The sequence below is a fragment of the Macrosteles quadrilineatus genome, unplaced genomic scaffold, assembly GCF_028750875.1.
Source record: "Macrosteles quadrilineatus isolate MER2022 unplaced genomic scaffold, UCM_ALF_1.0 Scaffold_6__1_contigs__length_79288215, whole genome shotgun sequence".
In the NCBI taxonomy this organism is placed as follows: Eukaryota; Metazoa; Arthropoda; class Insecta; order Hemiptera; family Cicadellidae; genus Macrosteles; species Macrosteles quadrilineatus.
The window spans coordinates 16,635,973-16,642,477 of NW_026542599.1; positions in this window are offsets into that span (position 1 = coordinate 16,635,973).

The window sequence follows — 6,505 nt, forward strand, 5'->3', positions numbered from 1 at the left end:
CTTACTTTTTTTGCCAACGTCCATTTTTCACACGTTTTCGATTTTTTTATTAGTTTTTCAATAATTATAACCCATTTTTATAAATATATTGGGAAACGCATTAATCTTAATCTATTTGTGTTCACAATTTTTGTGTTAAGGTGACAGTCAGAATCATCCCTTCGCCCTTTATAAACCAGGGATTGAACTTTAAGGGATGGTAATTTTTTACCGGATCTTAACGTACCGGTAAGCATATCATGGTAACAAATTCAGAGAAGAATCTTATTTATTTGACTTAATTTAACTATCAACAGTCAGGCATTAGGTTTGACGAAGGTAGCAATATTATTTAAGAACTTTACTAATAATAATAAAAAGAAATTGGTAAAATTATAAAAAAAGATATCAACAAGAATAAGAGATAATTTTTTATTTATATATGTCAATTGATACCGTAAACCAAACTTTAAAAGAAAACTAAATCGAACAGAGTCTCGGAGTTAAGACTTGCAAACGTTAGCTTTATCTTGACCTAAGCGATTCCCGATTCCTTATCTTAACTACGTCTAACGTTGCATTGTCTTTGTTCATAGCATTCTAATGTTACTTTTCCGCTGAGTTTAAGGTGAGATAAGAGTTCGACTCAATATCAAATGTATTTGCAGATGATAATTGGATTGTTATTGGAATTAACATTACTAGTTCCAGGGCTATACTCATATTACATATTTGATATGGGATCAACATTTATATAATACAAATAGACATAACATGTAATTAAAGGCTATTATGGTTTATATTAAATGCATGATTGGATACATGGTTTTATAGTTATATGACTTTTTCGTATTAAAAGTTATATATTTATGACATAAGAATTGACATTAGTTAGTGATTATTGTTGGTTCTTTAAAACGGTCATAAGTGAACAATTTTAACGTTTATGGTTTATTCGTAATTGTATTGGAGATATTAGAATTGAACAATATACATACTAAGGAGGGAATAAATTTAATATTGAGGACGAATAAACAATTTAGATTGATGAAAGTACGTTTAATGTAAAGTATTAGAAAAATTATAAGGATTCAGAACAAATGTTATTCTTTATAAGTATATTTAATCGATGAGTCTTGACTAGCCTAGTGAAAGAATCTACGATAGTTCAACGATTGTATCTCATATGTTTTATCTATTAATTGTGTTTTGTTGTGCCTTGTTGAAGTGCTTGTTGCATTTGAATATGATGTAGCCAAACTAAATTACATGGACAGCATGGATCGGAGGATAGTGTATAGATTTTACGGCTTTGAAAGCGCAAATGTATTGGATTGGGGCCTATTTTGGTAATCTACAAAATGCCAGGGTAAATAACACAAACCTGATCACACGAGGTTACTAAATATGAATTTCGTAGATAAATAGTTTAGTATGGACAAAATTAAATAGTAAAAGTAAAAGAGTGCGGTAATACAAGTAAGTCAATAGCTTTTTAACATTATGTTTTCAAAGTATGTATTTAGGGATGGTCAAAAGTTTGATAGTTTGATATACATTTGAAATGAGATAAATTAAGTCGACCAATTATCACAATTTTTATGGACCGGGTGGCGATTGCATGAACAAGTTCAGTATTCATATTGTAGTATATTTAATTAAAATTAACCTTATATACATTCTATATCATATCCCAAATATTAATTGTGGTTACTTTTACATTTTAAATAAATTAACCTGGTCACACTCTTTGTATTGTTTTGTAAATCAGTTTAGTCCAAAACCATACTAAAACACTGGTTTTAAATAAACAAGGATATTTTTAGCAACCAAGCCAAAGGAATGTTAACAGTTAACTGGTTCATTTACTCCTAAAAACTTTTAATTGTCATTAATTACAACTTAATTAGCGTGGCGGATTCGAAAGTTTTATTCGGCTTAGCCTAGAAACGCGTATTATATATAAGACTTACTTTGCCATTAAATAGGTTTAAAAAATGTTTATTTTAATTTAGTGTTGGCCTAACACATAGTTTTAAAAACTATTTTTTTCTTATTTAATAATACAGTTTTTTAATATTAAATAAACAGGAATGATGAATCGCCAATGTTTTTTTTTATGTTTATAACAATTTTGGTTATAATGAAGGAATGTGTGTTTGTGTTATGTGTTGTATGTTAGTTTGTGCATTTTCAAAAGTTTCATTAAAATTTCCAGTGATTTACTTTTTACTTTTTTATTTGTATCTCTAATCTACCTTTACATCTTAGGACGCTAGGTTCTAGCCCAGAACTGTTTTACACATTACTTCAGGTACAGTATTCCTGATAGAAAACTTATAAGCTACGCTATTTAACCTATCTTAGATCATATCAAGCAGTTATGAGTTTAAAAAAGATGTGTCAGCCTAAATCTAATTCAAAATGATACGATGTGATGGCCATTACATTTGATTCCTACTGTCAATAAATAATTATCAAGCCTATTTTAATTACCAAGGCTTGGTACAATTTGTAACATTATAACGCCTCCTTTATCATTAAATTAAATTGGTAACGCGATCTGTAAAAGGTAAGCGATTAGTAAAGTTTTTCAGCTTAAAGATTGATCGAAGGCTTCCCTTTTCAGGGATTTTCTAACATAAATCATCTTAATACTCGTAATAAAGGTTATAACTTTAACGCATGTAGAGCCTCTGCCAATTAAATTGACGATATTTAATTAACAATTTTAAATCAACAGTACAGTATTATGATATAAAAGTAGGTGACAATTTATTTTAGGTTTTCTTTTTGTTTTGCAACACCTATAAAATGTTATTTAAATAAAGGGAGGATTAAACAGCAGTTAATAAAAAAATTAATAACCAAAAAACTGTCTCACTTTAATTGTTAATATAACTGTCACCTAGACTTTAATTTAGTTTTAAGTTAGTCAAGAATATTATGATTATTATTAAAGTAAATCTTTTAAAAGTTGCAATTTCACATTAGATCGATTCACGTTAAATAATATGATATATTTCAATGATATCTTAATATATAAAGTGAATCTAACACAAAAATGTTACTTTTACCACTCAATGCATTTTAATTGCATTGGGTTTAACCAATTTTAGAACCATCCAAAACAGGAGAATGTAATTCTTGGATGACTGAGAACCAATAAAATGTGTTTATAAATATGTCAAACAAAGACCAAAATTACCAACAATGTATATTAAACTAGCTTTTAAGTATTCATAAATTGTGTTTTAGTGTAATAATAAAGTTATAATGATGCCATCATGTAGCAATGCGGGTTGCTTATTGTGGTTTAATGGTGCATGGAGGCAATTATATGTGATTGCCTGTGCTGCACGTATCATCAATATACAGTATTATTGTTTTGTAATAATAATGAGATTTATTTCCACCAAAATACATTATATTGAAATTTTTTTCGGAAAAAGACTATGTAAAGTTTCGTTTAGTGCAAATTTTTGTGTAATTGTTTACTATTGGTTTACTGTAATTTAACCAAATGAAAAAAGAGTAAACTAAATGCATAATAACATTTTAAAAGGATACCGTAAAGTCAAAAAAGTGTATTATCGAGAGGCATTAATCGTAAATTGCATTTTACAATTTCAGAAAATTTTTTATTGAAATAATTTTCCTCTAAACGTTACTTATTTTCTTTAACAAACACCAGAGTTTCTAAACTTCTATGGATGGGAGGCAATATTTCTTAGGATTAAATTAAATACGATAATTACTTCAACGATTAATCACTACTCTTATTATAATTGGGGATATCCTATCAAAACTGATGTAAAGGTTCAACTGAAAATATAAATTGGAAGTATGTTAATGCTAAAACTGTATAATACGGTGCAATATTATTGCTTAGGCTATAAGATTATGCTTTCAACCTGTTGCGAACAAACACTACTTCATAATTTGGAGAATTCGTACAAATATAGCAGGTTTATCCATACAAAAGTTGTAAGTAAATCAAAAACATAAACATAATAAAACTCATTTAATATGTTTCCATGAGACTCTTCTTTTAAATATACGTTCGCGTCGTTCGACGACATGTTTATTATCATTACCGTACTTTAGTTATTGTAATTTTTAATTCTTACAAAATTACCACTCTAAATTTTGAACTAGTTAATCACAAACTAAACTATACTAACTAACTTGGCGATAATATGCGTTTTTTGAAATAAGTTTATTCAATCAACGAAAATTTGAAGCCCTAGGGAAATAATGATTTAATTACCTAAGTTAGAGTAAAATGGGAAATAATTTGTGGAATTGACAAATCACCATCACATTTTCCACTAAATTTACTATTTAGTTCTATTGGCAAAAACCCATTTATTGTCATAGACCTTAACTAACTTTGACCAGGTTTTTGTTGTGTGCGTAATTAATTTTTATAAATCTGTTTAAAACTAATCATCAGTACTAACTAACAAATAATAATAGCTTGATTCTAAGTGGATGCTCAAAGTTTTATATGTATGACAAAACTGGTGTAAATATTACATGCGTTTATTAAAATATCGACTGTGTATATCAATGAATCATTTCATAAATTCCCCAATTTTCTTTTTAATGCACACCCTCCGTTAAAAATAACTATAATCTTTCGAAAAAATAAATAATATTTCAACGCAACAGAGAGTAAAAAGTGTTAAATCGGTATGTCGAATATAAACGGTTTATAATTCTTGGTTCAAATTTTCAAAACAAAATATGTCTTTAACTTTATAATAACACGCATTATAAAAAGTTTTTGTAATGAAACGAAAAAAAATTACAATATGGATACAAAAAAGGATAGTTAAGCTAATAAAAATGAGTATAACAAAATTACCATAACTATGTTATATACAAAGGTTTATGCATTAGTTTCCTGTTTATTTGACATCAAAAACTTGTACTGTACACATTGATTGTCCTAAAAGGTGCTATAGGCCCTAACGTTAATATTACACAGTATTTTTACCTTTAATCTATGAAATTCATGTTTGTAGCCCCTGGCCTGTTGGGTATTATGTAAGACTAAATTACTTACGTAATCCAATCACAGCTCAACAAATTCGGTAAATTAGGACATGTTTCGATGTTAAACACCATCATCAGCTTCAGAGTTGCTACAAAAATAAATGGTCCATCACAAAAATAATTCTATAAATCTTCCACCTTATCCCCCCACTTTTGGAATCCCCTCTCGTCAATATAATTAAATGAACCACTTATGGATGTTGTCGTGAATAAAATTAAACGTTATTATTGTTGGGATGTACCCTCTCTTTATTTTTAGTATTTATATTTTACTTCCTATAACAATTTACAGCATATGAATATGTATTGTAAGTAACATTTGTATGCTAATTCCTCTAAATATCATAGAGGTAAAACGATGTCCCTTAATACTAAATGTCACATCACTGTAAATGCATGTGATATTAACCAAACTATGTCATAACACTAAAGACTGTCAAAGTTACAAGCTACATAGCATTCACAGTTTTTTGTCCATTGGTCTGAAGTAAAAAATACGATTTCTTATTTACACTTCTTCCCTAAACAAAAACCCAATTCTTAATTCTTTTAGTTAAGGATTAAAATATACCATTTCACTACATATAGTTGAGGTTGATACCTACAATACGGACTTGGCACGCACGCTTGCATTGGACTTTATGTAGAGACATTTTCAAATTTAACTTTCAATACATTGATGTCCTTTGAATTTACATGTTATTAATTGAATACTTCCATATGTCTTGAGAGTAAAATAAATGCGTCATTATAGACAGTTCAAGGCCAGAACTGCAAGAAAAGGTTTCATAGGCAACATCGTACAATTTCAATTATTGGTAACTCTATATACAAATCACACCTTATCAATTTAAAGACAAAATGTTTTACTTACTTCAAATCACCTCTTGATGGCTCAAAACAGGAGTTTAAACTAGTTGCGACTGCAATTAAATGGATTTCTTGATATAATGTATTTAAACCTTTTTAATATTATCTGACAATTCGGTGGCCAACATCTAAAATGAACTTAATTTAAAAGAAACATGTGAAACGTTGAAAACATTGGAAACATTGGTTACTGCAAGTAGACAATTAATTTATGTGAACAAGATTTATAATTGACTTTGGATACTGCAAATAGACAATCCATTTTTATGTGAACCAATATACCATTGACTTTGGATACTGCAAGTGGATTTCTCATTTATTTGAACAAGATGTTCCATTGACTTTAGATACTGGAAGTATAGATATCATTTATTTACTAGAAACATATGTAGCATAAACTTTGGAAAAATATTGGATTAATATGCTAGCTCCACTTAATATTGCGAGCAGAAAACTGCATTTTATACCTAGTTTAAAATAGTTAGTTCCTTCCTAGTCTAACTTAATATAGCATTGTCGGAATAAAAGAAGGGTGACTAAAATGATTACTACACATATTCGAGTTATTCTGGTATGAAGAATCTAGTAGTAGAAT